We start from the raw sequence: 20,932 nt of genomic DNA on the forward strand, positions 1-20,932 counted from the left end.
AAACCCAACGGCTCCAGATAAACCGCACACAAGCTCAACGCACTGATCTCTCCTACCGGAGACTCCATATCCTGCTCCTGAGCCGAAGCCGCCCGCTTCCGACTCAAAGCATCTGCAACCAAGTTAGCCTTACCAGGGTGATAGGCTATCTCCAAATCATAATCCGCCACGAGCTCCATCCACCGCCTCTGTCTCAAATTCAGCTCGGGCTGAGTGAATATATACTTTAGGCTCTTATGATCTGTAAACACATGTACCTTTGCACCATAACGATAAGATCTCCAAATCTTCAGAGCAAAGACTACAACACCCATCTCCAAATCATGAGTAGGATAGTTGTCCTCATGCTTCCGCAACTGTCGTGAAGCATAGGCAATCACCTTTCCCATGCTGCATCAACACACAACCCAAACCAACTCTGGATGCATCTGTATACACCACATAGGGTGCCCCCTGCTCAGGGAAAGCCAACACCGGAGCAGTAGTCAACATATCTTTCGGGCTTGCAAAGCCCTCCTCGCACTCCTGTGACCAAACAAAAGGAACATCCTTCCTTGTCAGCTTAGTCATAGGTCGTGCTCTGCTCGCAAACCCCTGCACAAACCTCCTGTAGTAACCTGCCAACCCAAGGAAGCTCCTGATCTCTGTGGCATTATGCGATCTAGGACAATCCCTGATAGTCTGAATCTTCTCTGGATCTACAGAAACTCCATCTGCGGACACAATGTGACCCAGAAAACCCATCTCACGCTGATAGAAACTACACTTGCTCAACTTTGCAAACAACTTCTGCTCACACAGCTTCTCCAGAACTGCTCTCAAGTGCACTGCATGCTCTTCAGGACTCTTAGAATAGACCAGGATGTCGTCGATGAAAATGATGACAGACACGTCCAGAAACTCCTGAAAAACGCTGTTCATCAATCTCATAAACGATGTTGGTGCGTTAGTCAACCCAAACAGCATCACCACAAACTCATAATGCCCATACCTCGTCCTGAAAGCAGTCTTCCTCACATCTGCCTCATCTATCGGGATCTGATGATAACCCGACGCCAGATCTATCTTGGAGAACCAAGTAGCACCTCTCAACTAATCCAACAACTCATCGATCCTCGGAAGAGGGTACTTTTTCTTCACAGTGCCCGGTTGAGACCTCTGTAATCAATACACAAGCAGAAACTCCCATCCTTCTTCTTAACGAATAACACCGGCGCTCCCCCTGGTGATACACTAGGACGAATGAATCCCTTGCTCAACAGATCCTTAAACTGCTTCTTCAGCTCTGCCATCTTTGCTGGAGCCATCCTGTAAGGAGCCTTGGATAACGGTGTCGTCCCTGGTTCCAGTTCAATCGTAAAAGGATCAGACCGAGAAGGTGGTAATCCCTCAATGACTGGAACACATCCTCAAATTCCTCCACAACCTGAATACCGCTAACCGTAGACTTCCCCACTGACTCTGGCATTGGTATAGTAATCAAATAAGGCTCACGGCCCTTCTCGATCATCTTCCCAGCCTGAATGGCCAAGATCACGAGACTCCTCGAAGTCGGTCTAATCCCCTAAAAAACCAACTTCCCTCCTGAGCGCTCAAACTCCACTCTACCGCGATGACAATCCAGATGAACCATTTGCCGATGCAACCAGTCCATCCCCAAGATAACGTCATACAACTCCACTGGGCTGATAAGCAAATCCGCAGGCCAAGACTCTCCCGCGATCTGAATATCGATACCCCTCGCTCGACCAATGACCCTCAGGAACTTGCCTCCAGTAACTCTGACAACTCCCGTACACTCTCCAGGATCTCCCATGATACCCGCACTCTCTGCACACTCCGAGGTAATGAAGCTATGAGTAGCTCCAGAATCAAACATAACGTGGGACTTAAACCCACTATTGTACATATATTTTACCATGTTTAAGCATAGTTTATCTTTCTCTTTTGCATTGTTCAGTAGTAATTCCTTAGGTTTTATAGTCATTTCTGTCCCAAATATGCACTTAGAATGTTTAGAAGCATGCATTGCATACATTTGTGCATTTGGAGTATTATTAGGTGTTATGGAGCTCTAAAAGGATAAGGAAGGACTTGGTGTTATTTCTGGAGCTAAACAAGAGGACTCGACCGTGTGATACTAAGGGATTCAACCGTTTGGAAGCAAGGGAATGGACCACTTGACCGAAGCGGTCGAGTACATCGAGCCGACTTTCGATTTTGTTTGGTAGCCAAGTTAGGGCTTCCTTACCTCACTATATATACCCCTTGTACCCTGTGGCCGCAAAAGGAGAGAAAGTATCTTTTTAGGAGTGAGAGAGAGTCAGAAATCCTAGTTTTTCCCCTTTGGGGATTTATTTACTTTATTGCATCATTATCTAGTTTTGTTCTTGCTTTTTCCAGAATTTTCTTAGTTTATAATCTTTATAACTTTCTGTGTGTTTAGAATCTGGGTTTGATACTTTGTATTGAATTAAAGTTCTCCTTCTTATCTATCTTATCATGTTAGTTTCATTAATTTCTGGGTTTATGTTCATCATCATCATGTTTTGTTCATCTGAGTAGTGAGTTAGGATTCTGGAGATGGATTAGGCTGGTTTAGGGCTGTGGTAGTCTGGAATGGTTAAGCTTGCTTGTTTAAATATCTCTTCTGGGTTGGGTGTGCTCTAAGCTGTTCTTATATCTGAGAGGGTAAGAGCAGATCTTAAGCTTCCTAGCATCACACCAATGTCTACGTTGTTAGATAAAGCCAATACTTGAGATCATCATGCTTGTCCCAAGAGATTGGTTGCACAAGGTGGTTTTTGACAAGTAATGGTCTGGTGCGTAAAGCCTGTTCAGTATGGTTTCACCAATGAGAGTTGGGTTAGGATGTTATTGTAACTTGATCACTTCTGTCATGGGAGTGGATTAGTGAGTCATTAAGATCATTTTCTAGAGATAGCTCATGTTAGATTGAGATTTGTTGACCAGTTTAGATAGCCACAGCCTAAACACTAGCCCATGGATCCATCTCTAGAAGACTTCTTTGTCATTTGATTGTTTACTTATCACATATCGTTTTGTTTCATTGCATTTGTCTCGGTTTAAGTTTCTCAAGATTGCATCTGTTTTTTCGTCAAAACCCACTCGACCTAGTCACTCGACCAGTCACACGATCGAGTGCTTGATCGAGCACCTTCGGGTTGTTCTTTTATTTTCTGTTCCATTTCAATACTGCATCTTTACTGTTTTATCTATTGCGTTTACTTCTTTCAGTTTAATTTCAACATTTCTTACTTTTGTCTATCTTGCATTTACTTTCTATTCTAAGTACTTTACATTTAGCATTTCATAATTGTCATTAGGTTGATGGATCAAAACCATATTGATATTTGGCTTAACTTGAATGCATTGATCACATCTTGACTGCCTACATATCACACTCTTTATAGATTGACATCCTTTATGCTACAACATCATAAGGGTATTGAAACACCTTGCACTGCATCTGATCATCTTAGCCTAAGTCTGTTTGTTTGTCATCATCCATTCATTCATAGGTTAAGATAGAAAAATCCTTGTTTCAATTGGCACCGTTGCCATTAGGGTGTTTATATGTTTCAGTTGAGATTTCAATGTTTCAAGATTAAGTTATGTTACATTTTATTATATTACTCACCTGTTTGTTTTTCTGGTGTTCTGTTTTGATCCTCAGGTACCACTCGACCAGGCACTCTACCGAGCACCTAAAAGCAAACGGTCGAGTGTTGGTTCGAGCACCTGGTCGAGCACCTGTTCAGAGTCCCAAAAACACAGACAAATAGGTGGAAATGGAACTCCCACAGAATCAGAATGAACCTCAAAGGAGAAGGTAGATTGGTGATAATGATGCTCCCACTACTCATACTCAGAGATATGGGATAGTGCCTCCTGCTTTCCACAACACAACCTTCACAATCATGAGTAGTCTGATCTCAAGGGTTCAAAGCAACAGATTTCATGGACTGCCTAGTGAAGACCCCCTTGCCCATCTTGATGAGTTTGATAGGCTCTGTAGCCTCACCACTATAAATGAAGTTAGTGAGGATGCCTTGAAGCTGAGATTGTTTCCTTTTTCTCTAGGAGGTAAAGCACATCAGTGGGAGAAGACTCCACCTTCTGAAAGAATCACCTCTTGGGTTGATTGTAAGAAGGTCTTCCTTGCAAAATACTTCACTAGTTCAAGGACTGCACATTTGAGGAATGAAATTTCAGGATTTCTCCAACAGAATGGTGAATCTTTCAGTGAAGCATGGGAGCGCTTCAAAGGCTATCAGAGACAATGCCCACATCATGGATTCAACAATGAATATTTGTTGTGTACTTTGTATAGAGGTGTTCTTCCCAAGATCAAGATGCTCCTGGACACATCCTCCAATGGAAGCTTCATGAATAGAGATGTAGCTGGCGGTTTGGAATTAGTAGAGAACTTTGCTCAGTCTGATGGAGATTATAGTGAAGAATATGATAGCAACTTAAGGGGAGGTGTTGATTCTGAGAAAGAGCATAGAAAGGACCTACAAGCCTTAAATGAGAAGCTTGAGAAGCTAGATAAGCTCTTTCTAGCCCAGCAGAAGCAAGTACATGTTGTTTGTGAAGATATGCAGTTTATGGTCCCAGTCTATCCTCCACAACAACCCCAACAAGCTTCTGCTATTGATCATGAGATGGAGGGTATGCTTCAACAACTCCTACAAGGCCAAGCTGATGGAGATATGGAAACAAGTAAGAAGCTCACAGAGATAAATAACAAGATGGACTGCACATACAGTGACCTTAATATCAAGATTGAAGCTTTAACTTGTAGACTGCTTCTCCTAGAAAGCAAGAGTGAATCTTCTTCTTCTAGACAACTCAATGGGACCTCAATTGACAATCTCAAGGAGTTTGCCACTGCCCAAGCTATCTCTCTGCAAGAACTACCTTTAAAGCTCACTGAGGACAGTGACAACCAAGTTGTGGAGGATTTTCTTCAACCAGAGGTGCAGAATGAGAAGAGAACTGAGCTTGATACACCACTCGACCATACACTCAAACATGCACACGGTCGAGTGCCTGATCGAGTCATTGCTCAAGAATCTAGCAAGCCGGTTTGGTTCATTCCTCCTCCCTATCAGCCACCTTTGCCATTTCCAGGACAGTTTAAAGAGCAAATGCTGAAAAGGTACAAGGCTTCTATTAATCAGCAAGAAATGATGGTCTTGAGTCATGAAACTTTGTTAGAAGATGCTGAAATGAAGGATAAGTCACAATTTAAAGAGCTTGAGCAGAAGAAGCCAACTATTGATGGGCAGACCTTTAGGATTGAAGAGAAAGGTCATGAAACTGAGTCTGAAATCTTTGAGGGTGTGAATGAGGTAGAAACAGAGATTTTCGGTCACTGGACCTACCACTCGACCGAGCATCTTAAGTCACTCGATCGAGTGGTACCAAGTCACCCAGAATGTCCAGACTTCATCCCCAAGCTTCACCAACAACAAGAGCCAAGAAATCCCTCCTCTGATGGTTTGTTTGAGCTTCAAACTATCAATATTCTCTATGATTCAGTGAGGGAGTTAACAACTAAGGATGATGAGATAAGGGGGCAAATCAAGAAGCTTCATGGTAGAGTCAGAAGTTCCTCTCCAAAGAAAACAAAGCAATGTCTGAGTATTATTAGCAGACACAACTCTTTTAGCATTGACCTAGGAATAAGAGGAGCAATGAAATCTTTAAGAACTGAGGGGGACTTCATCACCTCTCTATGACCCTTCCAAACCATAAGAATTATGCAAAGTCAAGCTTAGATACTTTAAACAAGCTCACTTGGGAGGAAGTCCCAAAGGTATCCTTGTACATATTGGTTTAAGTTTCTTGTTATTTTGATCATGCCTTCTTTAGTGTTATGGTTGGTCACGTAATAGGAAGGGAGTTTAAGCACTTGGTGATATTCCAACAAATGAATCCCACCCTCAGCCCATCCCAAGTAATACTCCAACTCTATCTTTGTATATACCATTGCATTTTTTGTTTTTGTGTTGTTTCTTGATTCCTGAATCCTTTTCCAAATTTTTCTTACACAAGGGACTGTGTAATATAAGTTTGTGGGAGGGTCTGAGATGACATTTGACATTGTTTTCTATTTTCTTATTTCAAATTTTTGGCATAAACATATTAGTATTTGCATTGCATCTATGGCATAGAAAAACTAAAAAAAATTGAAATTTTTTCACAAAAATCTTTAAAAAACAGAGTGTTCATGTAGTTTAATGTATTGCATTAGGGATCAATGATGAGTTTAGCCTTGTTAACACTGTTTGAATTCACTAAACTAGGATCAATGTCCAAGTTAATAGTACTTTGATGCTAGTTGAGTGGTTAGAAACATAAGATTGAACCAAGCCTAGAATTCCTATATTGCATTCTGTCTAAACTGAAGCATGTTGTGATTTGAAGTCATTTCCTATTTATAAGAACCTAATTTTGACATTTAAATATCAGCTTGTGCAATGTTTTTAAACTCATGGATGCTTTATACATATTTGGATCATCTTTCCCATTTTTACCACTCTTGTTGATCTAAGTAGCTGATTTTATCATTCAATCAGTTTTTCCCCACCCATAACCAACCTTTCTTTCAAGCCTTGTTTATTCTTGAGTGTGTAAGGCCTGTTTTGGGATTGAGCTTGGTAGAAAGTGTTAGATTTGAACTGACAAGAATAAAACCTTGTGCAGTTCTAGTTTGCATTTTTGAAACTAGATAGGACTAGGAGGTTTAATTTCTGGGTTTGGGACTTGGTGTGTTCAAAAAGAAAAGAAAAGAGTGAAAAGAGAAAGAAAAGGGTAAAGTCCTTAGGAGGGAAGTGTTTTAAAGTAAATTCAAACTCTAAGTGAAAGAATGGGGTGTAGTAAAAGTTTCAAATAAGGTTCTGGTCAAAGAAAAGAAAGAAAGAAAAGAAGAGTCTAGTAAAAAGCTTTATGACTTGGGAAACAAGTAAGAAAGAGAACCTTAGCATTTAAGAAAGAAACCCCATTCCACTAGAGCAATCAGTAAGAAACCTCTCCTAGGACTGAAAAACAAAAGAGAAAAAAAAAAGGGGGCAAAAGAGAAAAGATGAAGCTTAAGGGTAGAATTAGGACATTATGGGATTAGAATGATTAGGAACAAACACTTTGGGTACCTTTGGGTAGACAAGGTTCTGTTCTTGTATGTGTCTAAGTGATCTTACCTTTAGCATTCTTCTAAAGCTCAATCCACTTTTTGAGAGAACCCTTATGTTTGATAAGCCCCACTCAAAACAGAGACCATCTTTGTCTCTAACCCTTATTACCAAGCCAAATGAGTTTAAACATTGCATAATCTGATTCATGTTCTTGCTTAATGAATGTTAAAGGAAATGACTGATTTGAATGCATGTGGAAGTCTAAGGCTTGAATTAGTTAAGGTTGTGAAAGGCTTGTCTAAAATCTTTAAGTATAACTCATTCAAATTGCATCATAGTATTAGTAACTTGGACATTGATTCTAGCTAGTCTATTAACAGGTTTTAGGTTCTCAGATCCCACTTTCAAACCTCTCTTCCTACTTATGTTTTGTTTGTTTGCTTGAGGGCAAGCAAAGACTAAGTTTGGGGGAGTTGATGTACATATATTTTACCATGTTTAAGCATAGTTTATCTTTCTCTTTTGCATTGTTCAATAGTAATTCCTTAGGTTTTATAGTCATTTCTGTCCAAATATGCTCTTTGAATGTTTAGAAGCATGCATTGCATACATTTGTGCATTTGGAGTATTATTAGGTGTTATGGAGCTCTAAAGGATAAGGAAGGACTTGGTGTTATTTCTGGAACTAAACAAGAGGATTGGAAGTATCATAAATGGAAAAGAAGGCACTCGACCACACCTCTCGACCAGGCACACGGTCGAACACTCGGTCGGATTCATAACGAGCTCCTCAAAAAGTGATTCGAATGAAGACTTTACGTTACGATTCAGCTTCGGCATCCTTCATAAAAGTTGTAGCCAATCGAGTAAATCCGAGGTGTATTGCAAGAGTTATCCTTGTTTTACTGAACAGATATCGTCCTAGATCAAAGACTAGAGCTACTTGACGGACCAACCACTTGACTAATGCACTCGAACCACCACTCGACCGTGTGCAACTCGTGGACTTGACTGTGTGATACTAAGGGATTCAAACGTTTGGAAGCAAGGGAATGGACCACTCGACCAAGCCACTCGACCGGCTTCGGTCGAGTACATCGAGCCAACTTTTTATTTTGTCTCGTAGCCAAATTAGGGCTTCCTTCCCTCACTATATATACCCCTTGTACCCTGTGGCCGCAAAGGGAGAGAAAATATCTTTTTAGGAGTGAGAGAGAGTCAGAAATCCTAGTTTTTCCCCTTTGGGGATTTATTTACTTTATTGCATCATTATCTAGTTTTGTTCTTGCCTTTTCCAGAATTTTCTTAGTTTATAATCTTTATAACTTTCTGTGTGTTGAGAATCTGGGTTTGATACTTTGTATTGAATTAAAGATCTCTTTCTTATCTATCTTATCATGTTAGTTTCATTAATTTCTGGGTTTATGTTCATCACCATCATGTTTTGTTCATCTGAGTAGTGAGTTAGGATTCTGGAGATGGATTAGGTTGGTTTAGGGCTGTGGTAGTCTGGAATGGTTAAGCTTGCTTGTTTAAATATCTCTTTTGGGTTGGGTGTGCTCTAAGCTGTTCTTATATCTGAGAGGGTAAGAGCAGATCTTAAGCTTCCTAGCATCACACCAATGTCTAGGTTGTTAGATAAAGCCAATATTGGAGATCATCATGCTTGTCCCTAGAGATTGGTTGCACAAGGTGGTTTTTGACAAGTGATGGTCTGGTGCTTAAAGCATGTTCAGTATGGTTTCACCAATAAGAGTTGGGTTAGGATGTTACTGTAACTTGATCACTTCTATCATGAGAGTGGATTAGTTAGTCATTAAGATCATTGTCTAGAGATAGCTCATGTTAGATTGAGATTTGTTGACGAGTTTAGATAGCCACAGCCTAAACACTAGCCCATGAATCCATCTCTAGAAGACTTCTTTGTCATTTGATTGTTTACTTATCGCATATCTTTTTGTTTCATTGCATTTGTCTCAGTTTAAGTTTCTAAAGATTGCATCTGTTTTTCGTTAAAACCCACTCGACCAGTCACACGGTCGAGTGCTTGATCGAGCACCTTCGGGTTGTTCTTTTATTTTCTGTACCATTTTCCTTTCTACATTTTCTTTATTTTCATCAAACTGTTTTATCAAATCACTTTTATACTTGGCTTAACTTGGATTACTGTTCACATTCTGATTGCATACACATCACACACTTTATGGATTGATATCTCTTATACTACAACTACATAAGAGAACTGAAACCTCTTCCATCTTCCATACACATACACTTTCACATCATCACCCAAAAAAGATTATGTTTCACCCGCCCACCAACAAGGTCCCTACACAAACCTCATGTGTTGTGTGTTGAGAACCTAACACTTTATCACATGACAACATAAAATCTGAACTTACTAAGAATTCACAAAGATACAGTACCAGAAATTATACATGTGATCACCCCGACACTGGTTCCACCAGTCTCTGCAGTCGTGTAAACCCGTGGCGCCTGCTCAATCCGTGCCACCTGCTGTCCTCCCGGCTGCACCTGCTGAAACGCTCCCACTGCTACCAGCTGCAACTTGGGACAATAGGGTTTGATCTGACCTGGCTCCCTGCAATAGTAGCACACACGATTTGCTGTCGACGGGGCAATTCTCTTGGGACAGCTAGCAATCTTGTGATCCTTGCTCCCACACATGAAGCAACTCGCACCACTCGACGTCTGTCAAGCCTCCCACTTCCTCTTGGTTCCCTGCGCAGGCTTACCGCCCTTGCTAGAACCTCCCTGCTGTTGAGCCTTACTAGGCTGAACTGCTAGGCTAGCCGCCACTGACTGTGCCCGGATATCTTCCCCAATCCCTGCTGCAGTCTCAACCAGCTCTGCACGCGAAACATAACTCCGCCCCCTACAGTGAACCCTCAAGTCATCACGTAGGGCCCTCAAAAACCTCCTGATATGAGCCTCCTCAGACTCCATATCCCGACCCCCAAACCTCAGAAGTCGACTGAACTTCAAGTCAAGCTCCAACACTGACCGAGTCCTCTAAGCTAGCTGAAGGAACTGTACCCCCAACCTATCCAGCGCCTCCCTAGGGAAATACTTGCGGTTGAACTCCAAGACGAAGTCAGCCCAAGACATCTCCCTCTGCACTCTCCTGGCTTCCACAGAACTCCACCACAACTGAGCATCACCAGTCAAATAGTGGACCCCAATGTCCACCCAAAACCCCTCAGGATATCTCAGCGTATGGAAGTTACGTTCCACACTCGTCCTCCACGCATCCGCAGCGGTAGGATCTGTACCTCCTGGAAACTGCTCGATACCAATAGGGCCCATCTCTGTCAGCATGAGATCTGTACCTGCCGCTCCGCCGCCACCACTGGTGGCACTACCTGAGCCTGAGCCGGTGCCACAGGTGGCAGCCGCTCTAACAACTGTGCCAGAAAACCTGCAAGGTCGACACCCGGGACTCCACCCACTGGGACACCCACACCCACACCCCCGCTCTAACATCACCGGCTACTGGGGCATCAACACCTCCCCCTCCAGCCACACTCATGGAAACCCCATGGACACCTTGCGACTCGCCAACACCCTCAGCTGTCACACTCTGGTCTGCAGTCTCACTAACCATTGGGACTCTGCCCCGACCACGACCATGTCCGCATCAACGACCACGTCCGCGCCCACGACCACGACCAGCAACAGCATCCTCTTTAACCATCTGCACTACATGAGCAGAAGGCTAAGCACACAATTAACATAACACATAAACAAAAACTCACCGTGGAATCACACTGTAGGCTCGAAGAAGATGTTCTAGGACTCCATGCCACACACAATTGACTAACTCACATAATCAATCAAGGCATGCAATCCCAGACAACACAACAGAAACCTAGTGAATCCAAACCTAGAACCGTAAGGGCTCTGATACCAAACTGAAATGACCTGACCCGTTTTTTTTTTTAAATAATAAATAATATTAATATATAAACTACAACTAGTGGTCCCATACTTACTAGCCACCTAATCATAATCACAACCAACATCGGACATAACCAATATCAATAACCAATAAGTATCCAATAATAAACCATTATTATAACGTAAACAATCTCCAATAATTCAACCAACAGGAAACATAGAACCATCAACCTAGAAATGTTTCTAGTGACCCAACTCTAGCAACCTAACAATACCAGACAACAAACAATCGAGTCCCTAGAACATCCTCCTCTTCATTGCCTTGATTCCACGATCACACTATGCCTTTACCTGCACCACAAACACAAATTGAGATGCATGAGTATTTGATAAATACTCAGTGAGGCAATCCTCCCATCTACTGGGCTATACACACAAGCAATAAGATCTCTCATGCCACAAACAACAACAATAAAACAAACCAAGAACATGCACAAGAGACCCGGTCACTGTCAGAAGGGTGTCGACCGACAATGGACATCTGGTGTCGACCAACACCACTTGGGTGTTGACCGACACCTGCTCGACACCCCCAAAACCATAACGGTGTCAACCGAAACCTGCACATGGTGTCGACCGACACTCGCTAGGTTCCCGAGCCTTCCTCGCGTTGGTGTCGACCGACACCACATTGGTGTCGACCGACACCACTGTCGAGCAGTGATCTCCTCTGAACAGAACCTCCGAATCTCGTCTCCAAACTTCTCCTCTTCGTCCCACACAATCCCATGAACGAATCCAAGCCTCAGGAGCTACGAAAAACTCACAAACAACCAAAACAAACAACCAAACAACACACAATATCACAGAAACAGAGATCTTAGATTAGATAAGCCATGGTCATGCACTCACCTTAGCCAACAATGAGATCTAAGCCCGAAAGACAAAGCTACCACCACAAAAACTTTCCCACCACGTTCCTACCCTTGGATTTTCACTCTCACAGCAAGATCTCTCCAAAAACGCCTTCAAATCTGACAAACTCTCTCCAAAACCTTACGAATCTCTTTCTCTCCTTTTCTCTCTGTATTTTCTCAAAACGGCGACCCAGACAAATAAAACATGACCTAGGTCGTTTTCCATCTTAAATATCTCGGTCCAGTGGTTTTTCTAAACCAAACCGGTCCAAATCGATAATTAAATCAATCTGGTCAAACCAGAAATAAGTGGTGTCGACCGACACCACCATGGGTGTCGATCAACACCCACCCCCAAAATGCAGAGTTTTGGTTCGCGGGCATTACAAATTGTTCATTGCAACTGCTTCGTCTCGTATATATAACCCAAATACTGGATCTTGCGATTATTTTAAAATACAACCAAAAAAGTATCCATCCTCTCTCATCTCTTTTCTCTTAAAAAATAGTATTTCATCCTCAGGATAGAGAATTTGGGGACTGTTCACGGATCGTTCCAACGAAGTGATATTGATCTTTCAGTTTCATTGGAACGGTCAATATAAATCATCACAACCACGAGGAATTGGAGACTATTCACGGATTGTGTAATAAAGTTTGCTAATTCGTTAGCAAGACGATTAGCCTCCACAAATACGGACTAACTAGTCCTTCGAAATAAAGTCATAGTACAAACGCACTAGAAAAGACAGGTGATGAAAATCATTGATCCCTGACATCAAAAAAACCACCACCAACTTAAATCCACCTCAAGCTCTACCCGCTTACAGCCCTTCTACCATGCCATAATCAAACCATAATAAACTCCCCAAAGCTCTGCAAGTAGTGCTGAGACTAACCTGATGTTTAAAGCAAAGACAATGATCCATGTTCCATCACCATTATGCAATACGCCCCCAGCTGTTGCTAATCCTGGATTACCATGCGATGCCCCATCCGTGTTGAGTTTTATCCAGCCAACCCGTGGAGGACACCATGATATCAAACATTACCCACTCACCACTCCAACCCACTCACCACCCAAAGCCAAGTATGCGGTGCACTCCTCCGCCAAGTTTTTTAGGAAGCGAACTCTATCTCGGAATTTGCCTAAACCACCAAAAATATCTCCACACATGAACTCCTCCGCCAAGTTCTTTAGCAAGATGGAATACATGAACTCTCGATACAATTTTTTTATAAATAAAAAATACTAACACTACAAGAAAACAATCGATTTGCGAGGGAAATCTGCGATGGCAAAATGCCCTCGCAAATTTGCGACGGATTTGCGAGTAGTTTGCTAGTTTAGCGAGGGTACTTGCAATTCCCTCGCAAAATTTGCGACGGCGAAATCTCTCGCAAATTTGCGACGGATTTACGACAGAATTGCGACTCCGCGAAACATCCTCGCAAAAACATCGCAACTCCCTCGCATATTGCGACAGATTAGCCATGGTATTTTCCGTAGCAAATTTGCGAGGGAGTTGCAAGGGCCGATGATGTCGGCAGCCACGTTTTTCCCGAGTGTAACTGTTTTGTCGGCAAAACAGTAAAAACCTTGGAAATCCCTTGCAAGAAACTAATATTTTAAAATATCCCTCGCAAATCCCTTGCAAATTTCCCTAGCAAATCCATAGCAACTATTTTTAGTAGGCCTATAAATAGCAAGTTTATGATCCATGGAAACCACAACACAAAACACTTCCAACAGACACACTTTGAATACGAAAAAAAATATTGTGAAAGAAAAAAAGGCTAAAAAAAAAACCTAAACACTTTTAAATTATATAATAATGTTTGGAGGCGGGCAGCATGAGATATACACATTGCGACGGTGGATGTACAATCACAGAGATCCGGAGACCGGTGATGTGGCGAGAGAGTTTTGTGATGGGTTGCGCGCTTTCATGTACCAGGCGACAAACCAAGACTTTGCTCGTCAAAACGGTACAATATTTTGTCCATGTCCTAAGTGCTTCAACGATAATTATTTGGAATTTAATCTAGTGAAGAAGCATCTTTATAATAGAGGATTTATGCCAAATTACTATGTATGGTTTCGTCATGAAGAGGGTTGTAGCAGTAACGTTGGAAGTAGTAGTATGAATTATGCTGTTGATCAACCTAGTAATTATGGGCATCAAGAATCTGATCAATTTGGTTTTTATGGGTATAATGAGGAAAATAGATTTCATGATATGGTTAATGATGCATTTCATGAAACTACTGCTGCATTTCCTGAGAATAATACGGAAGAACCCAACGTAGATGCACAACGTTTTTATACTATGTTAGATGCTGCAAATTAACCTATCAACGATGGATGTAGAGAAGGGCATTCTAAGTTATCATTGGCATCTAGGATGATGACAATTAAAGCTGATAATAACTTAAGTGAGAATTGCATGGATTCTTGGGCTGAACTCATTAAAGAGTATTTGCCACCTGATAATGTATCGGCTGAGAACTACTATGAAATCAGAAGCTGGTTGCGAGTCTTGGATTACCATCTGAAATGATTGATGTGTGCGTTGACTATTGCATGATTTTTTGGAAAGATGATGCTAAGCTGCAGGAATGTCGGTTTTGCAGGAAGCCGAGATATCAACCTACACAAGGAAGGACGCGAGTGCCATATAAACGTATGTGGTACTTGCATGTTGCTGATAGATTGAAACGCCTATACCAATCAAAACGGACTGCAGCGGCAATGAGATGGCATGCAGAACATTCTACTGAAGAAGGAGAAATTACACACCCATCTGATGCAAAGGCGTGGAAACATTTTCAATCGGTATATCCTGACTTTGCTCAAGAGTGTAGGAATGTTTATCTTGGGTTGTGTACAGATGGTTTTAGTCCATTTGGTATGTCAGGGAGGCAGTATTCTTTATGGCCTGTTATATTGACGCCATACAATCTTCCTCCAGATATGTGTATGCAAAGCGAATTTCTGTTCTTGAGTATTTTGGTACCAGGTCCAAAGCATCCAAAGCGATCTCTAGATATCTTCTTACAGCCTCTGATTCATGAGCTGAAGCAATTGTGGTATGAAGGTGTTCAGACGTTCGATTCGTCGAGAAAACAGAATTTCAATATGCGGGCAGTGCTAATGTGGACGATTAGTGACTTCCCTGCGTACGGAATGTTATCTGGGTGGACAACACATGGAAGATTATCATGTCTTTATTGTATGGAATGTACAGAGGCATTTCAGTTAAAGTATGGGCGAAAATCTTGTTGGTTTGATTGTCATCGTCGGTTTCTTCCCTTGCATCATCCGTACCGGAGGAACAAGAAGTTATTTACAAAGAATAAAGTTGTTCGTGTTCCTCCACCAACTTATGTCTCTGGAAATGATTTATTTGAGCAGATTGATTACTATGGAGCTCAAGAAACCTGTAAACGTGGGGGTAACTATCACACACCAGCAAACATGCCAGATGGATATGGAAGCGCTCACAATTGGCACAAGCAGAGTGTTTTTTGGGAGCTTCCATATTGGAAAGATCTTCTATTGCGGCACAATCTTGACGTGATGCACATCGAGAAAAACTTTTTCGATAATTTCATCGTTACGCTTCTGAATGTGCAGGGTAAAACAAAAGATAGCAAGAGATCTAGGTTGGATTTGGCGGAAATATGTGCAAGGATCGAGTTACATCTTACAAGAGATGGGAAATTACCAGTACCCCAATTTCGATTGTCAGTAGAGGCTAAGAAGGTGTGTTCGAGTGGGTTAAATCTGAAGTGAAGTTTCCAGATGGATTTGTCTCTAAATTTTCAAGATGTGTAGAGCAAGGCCAAAAAATTTCAGGTATGAAGAGCCACGATTGTCATGTCTTCATGCAACGGCTACTACCATTTATATTTCTTGAGCTCTTGCCAAAACACGTTCATGAAGCTATTGCAGGTATATAAGTATATAATGATATATATATATATATATATTTATATATTGATATATATATATATATACTTATTTAATTAATTCACCCATGAATTTGTTATTCATTGGTTGTAGGTATCAGAGTTTTTTTCCGGGACTTATGCACTAGAACATTGACCAGTGAAGTCATACAGCAGTTACGAGATAATATTCCAGTGTTAATTTGTAACTTGGAGAAAATCTTTCCCCCTGCTTTTTTTGACGTGATGGAACATCTTCCAGTCCATCTACCACATGAAGCTGATCTTGGTGGCCCAGTGCAATTTCGTTGGATGTATCCTTTTGAGCGGTTTATGAAAGCTCTTAAAGGAAAGGCCAAAAATCTTGCCAGAGTTGAGGGGTCAATAGTCGCCGGGAGTTTAACAGAGGAAACGTCTCACTTCACATCATACTACTTTAGCCCCACCGTGAGAACCAAAAAAACACGTACTCGACGATATGATGACGGAGGGGTTGCACCTACATATAATGTTCCTGATGTTCCAGATATCTTTACTCAAATAGGAAGACTTGCTGGAAAGATAAAGGAAGTTTGGTGGGAAGATCATAGCTATTGTCGAGCAGCTCACAATTACATATTGAGGAATCTAGATTACGTTCAACCTTTTGAAAGGTATTCTTGTTTAAAACCTAAAATTAATTATATTTTATAAGATAACGAACTAACAAATCTCTATTTTTTTAGACTTTTTGAAATGCAGATTCGTGAAGCATATCCTAATTTAGAAGAATCTGACTATGAGGCCTACAAAGAGCGGGATTTCGCTAATTGGTTAAAGTACTATGTAAGTATATGTATGAAATAAATTTAAATTAACTATATGTATTATAATTTTTAAGTTAAATAAACTTATGGTCTAATATCTTATTCGTTTATATAGGTTCAGAATGGATGTGGAAATGAACCCTTGCCTCTTTGGTTGCATGAGCTTGTTCAGGAACCAAGAGCGAAGATCACCACTGCTCCGATGTACTTTACTCGCGGTTATACTTTTCATACGTACGCACACGGAAGTCGCAAAGCTACAGCAAATTATGGAATCTATGTACAAGCTGGTGATATCGATTTCTATTGCGTTTTGCAACAAATATTGGAAGTTGATTATCCAGGCCTTCTGAATCTGAGATGCGTACTTTTTAAGTGTAACTGGTACGATCCATCGGCCCGAGGTGTGCGAGTAAATAATTGGGGAGTTGTTGATGTGAATGCGAACAGATCGTACCCCAAATTTGATCCTTTCATCCTAGCATCACAAGCACAACAAGTGAGCTTTCTGCCCTATCCTCGTTTAAGGCCAAGACGTGAAATGTGGTTATCAGTCATTAAAGTTAATCCTCGAGGCCGTATAATCGGGTTAGTTGATGATCAAGTCGTGTTGCAACAAGAAAGAGTCGGTGAAATTTCCATTCCAAACATGTCAACAGAAGATGTTATCCACATTGATCCACAAAACAGGCAAGTTGAAGATGTTGATGATGTTTCCGAAGAAGAGGGTGAATTAGACGAATTTGAAGAGTCCGATGATGGAGAAGATTCTAATGATGATAATGTAATTTCTAGTAGTTCAGAAAATGAATCTGATTGAGCAATTGTACTTTTTGTTGTTTTTTTTTTTAAAAATATTTATCAATTTACGATGGATTTGCGTTGGAATTGCGAGGGAGTTCTAGCACTCCCTCGCAAAATGGTCGTTAATCCCTCACAAATTGCGAGGGAATAACGAATAAAAATATTAGCGAGGGATTTGAGACTGACTTGCAAGGGATAGTTGGCTTGCCCTCGCAAAATGGTCGTTAATCCCTCGCAAATTCTATACCCTAAACACTAAATGTTTGAACCCTAAGCTTTTACACATTGCAATGGATTTTTGTGTATCAATGTGGATGTACATCTTCTATTGATATGTTTGGAATGGAAATTTCGCAAATATTGTTGTTGCACCACAATTTGATCATCAACTAACATGATGATCTACTAAACCCTAAAGTAGAAGAGGTGAATTATAAGAATTCAAAGTGTCTGATATTGGAGAAGATTCTAATAATGATAATGTCATTTCTGATAGTTTAGAAAATAAATCCGAATGAGCACAATTGTATATTTTCATGTTTTTTTTTATAAAACATTTTTATAGTTTTGTGATGGATTTGCGTTGTACTTGCGAGGAAATCCTCGCAAATCCCTCGCAAAATGGTCGTTAATCCCTAGCAAAACTCAATACCCTAAATATTATAAGCGAGGGATTTGCGAGGTATACCCTAAACACTTAAATATTGCGATGGATTTGCGAGGGATTTACGAGGAATCCTAGCTAATCCCTCGCAAAATCGTAAACCCTAGTCACGCAAAGGTTGCGAGGGAAATATGAGTGTTCCTAGCTAATCCCTCGCAAGTTTAAACATTGCGAGGGATTTGCGAGTTGTCCTTGTTAATCCTTCGCAAAATTAAAAACCCTAGATACTCAAAGGTTGCGAGGGAATTACGAGGAATATGAGTGTTCCTAACTAATCCCTCGCAATTTTAAACATTGCGAGGGAATTGCGAGTGTTTCTTGTTAATCCCTCGCAAAATTGTAAACCCTAGACACTCAAATGTTGCGAGGGAATTACGAGGAATCCTAGCTAATCCCTCGCAATTTAAGTTTATTGCGAGGGATTTGCGAGGTGGCCTAGGTAATCCCTCGCAAATATTGCTAGTACTTTGCGATGCTTTAAAAAGTTTATATATACAAGACCAATCGTGGTTTGAGCTTGCTCAAACCCAAAACACTCGCCGTCAAACCCTAAACGCTAATTCTCTTTCTCTTTCGATCGAACCCTAATCCTTTTCCGATCTTCTTCTTCCGATATTCTTCTTCCCATCTTCTTCTTCCGGTGTTCTTCTTCCGGTGTTTCTCCTCTGACCTCGTCCTCTCTGGTGTTCTTCTTCCGACCTCGTACTCTCCGATATTCTTCTTTCAGTGTTCTTCTTCCGACCTCGTCCTCTCCGTTATCCTCTCTAGATCTGAAAGGTAAATCTTCTCGCATATGATTTCTTCTTCTCTACTTTTGATTTGATTTTATTTCGATTTCGTTCTTGTTTCGATTTCATTTTGCTTTCGATCTTTCCTTTCGTTTTGATTTAGATGTCCATCTTATTTGTTTCTAAATGTTTGGAGGCAACGATTACACAAGATTCCTGTCGGATCAAGGTTTAGCCACTCCCACTACTTCAAATCCCTCTCCCACTGCTTCTAATCGTCGCCGTCCAACCTCTGGTGCCTCCAGTTCTCACAACCCAAACTCCGGTTCTCAGAATAGCCGCCGTCCAACCTCGCAGCACCTGCCTGTCACGCCTCCATATAATACGCCTTCACCATCTCCCGTGCATGGTGGCACTGCGGCGGATCCTGAAATTCCTGCGTCTCAACCCGCGCTTTCCTCGTCTACAGTCATGTCCCAACGTCTCAACAACCTGACTTTCGAGGAGTTACTCGATAGTCCTGGTCGATGTAGTTTAACTAAACTAGATCCGCGCCGACCTCCAGGAACTCTGTAGTAAGAAATTTCTTTTAAGTTTTTAATTTGATAATATAATTACAAAGTTGTGTTTGCATGGATTCTAAAAGTTGAATTTATTTTGAAGGTTTGAGCAAGACTCCTGTGTTGCGGCTACTGTTCGAAGCATCTTTGAAAGAGATTTCAAAGAGCCCCATGCCAATTGGACACAGACGCCAACTAAAGTGGTAGACCGTTGGTATGAAACGTTTGCGGTCAGTGAAATCTCTTTGTTTGCTATTTTACAATATGTTTTTTTGCCTTAATTAAATATAGACTAATCCTTTCTTTTGTTGGAAGCAAATTTACAATTGGGACCGTTGCATAAACGATAGAGTGAGGAAAGAGTTTGAAGACAAGTTGAAGGACAGGATGTGTGATCAAGTGTCAAGGTGGAAGTTAAAGTGGAAGCTTAAAGGCGATGAGGCAAAGCCACGGTGGATTGATCCTCAAGTATGGGAGGGTCTTGTTCGGTATTGGCTTGATCCAAAATCAGAAATCAAGAGCATCAACAGTCGGAATGCTCGCTATCATGATCCGGATGGCACTGGAATATACAAGCACCGTTCAGGCCAAACTTCGTTTAAAGCCCGTGCTCGAAAGCATGTAAGTTCCTTAAGTTTTTTTTTCTTAAGATTAGGCCTTCAGACACTCTTTTATTTGTTAACTAATCAACCTCTTTTTTGTTTCTTTCAAGTCTGAGATCACTAGGGAGTTAACTCCGGATTTCCTACGAATCTTAGAAGACACTCATCGAAAACCAGATGGCTCATTTACGGATGGCAAGTCTGAGTCCGTGTTCAATGAGGTGTCGTCCAAGATTCAAGAGTTAGAATCTGAGCTTTGCACAGGGGAGAATGGAGAGAGTTCTGCTTCTGGTGGGGTGCCCATTCATATCAAAAACAAAATTTACACTGAGGTAAGATAAACGTTCTTAGTTCTTTTTAAAAAAAATACTCAATGGTTGAACTGTGTGGTTAAGTTAGTTTTTAGTGTTTTTGGTGTGTTCAGTTGCCAATCGTATATTGCTATCGAATGTCTTGTTAATGATTTTGTGATATCTAAGGATTGTTTTGTATATGATAACTTACGATTGTTTTGTATGTGATAACTTAGGATTGTTTTGTATGTGATAACATGCGATTGTTTAGTTTGTGATAACTTCCTTGTTTAGTTTGTGATAACTTGGGATTGTTTAGTTTGTGATAACTTGCAATTGTTTAGTATGTGATCCATTGTTTTCTTTTGTATGTAACTTGTCGTTTGTTGTTTTGTTTTTAGGTTGCTCCGAAGAAGAAAAACAGAATTTTTGGGGTTGGTTCTCTGCAGTTTGAAGCGTCCTCTACCAGTAGCTGTCTGCAACCTCTGTCTCCAGCTAATGATCCGGTTATCTTGGCTCAGAAGCT

General features: G+C 41.1%; 1 non-coding gene and 1 pseudogene across 1 annotated transcript; one reads left to right on the top strand and one right to left on the bottom strand.

Annotated features, from left to right (window-relative positions):
* Positions 1 to 4,215: 4,215 nt before the first annotated feature.
* Positions 4,216 to 4,321, bottom strand: LOC147950431 (small nucleolar RNA R71). The gene has a single exon (XR_015565339.1). It is a non-coding gene; the product is annotated as a small nucleolar RNA R71 (small nucleolar RNA).
* A 9,512-nt stretch (positions 4,322 to 13,833) lies between these two features.
* Positions 13,834 to 17,492, top strand: LOC147950432 (uncharacterized; annotated as a pseudogene).
* Positions 17,493 to 20,932: the final 3,440 nt, after the last annotated feature.

This window comes from Camelina sativa, chromosome 1 (genome assembly GCF_030686135.1).
Source record: "Camelina sativa cultivar CO46 ecotype springtype chromosome 1, ASM3068613v1".
Lineage (NCBI taxonomy): Eukaryota > Viridiplantae > Streptophyta > Magnoliopsida > Brassicales > Brassicaceae > Camelina > Camelina sativa.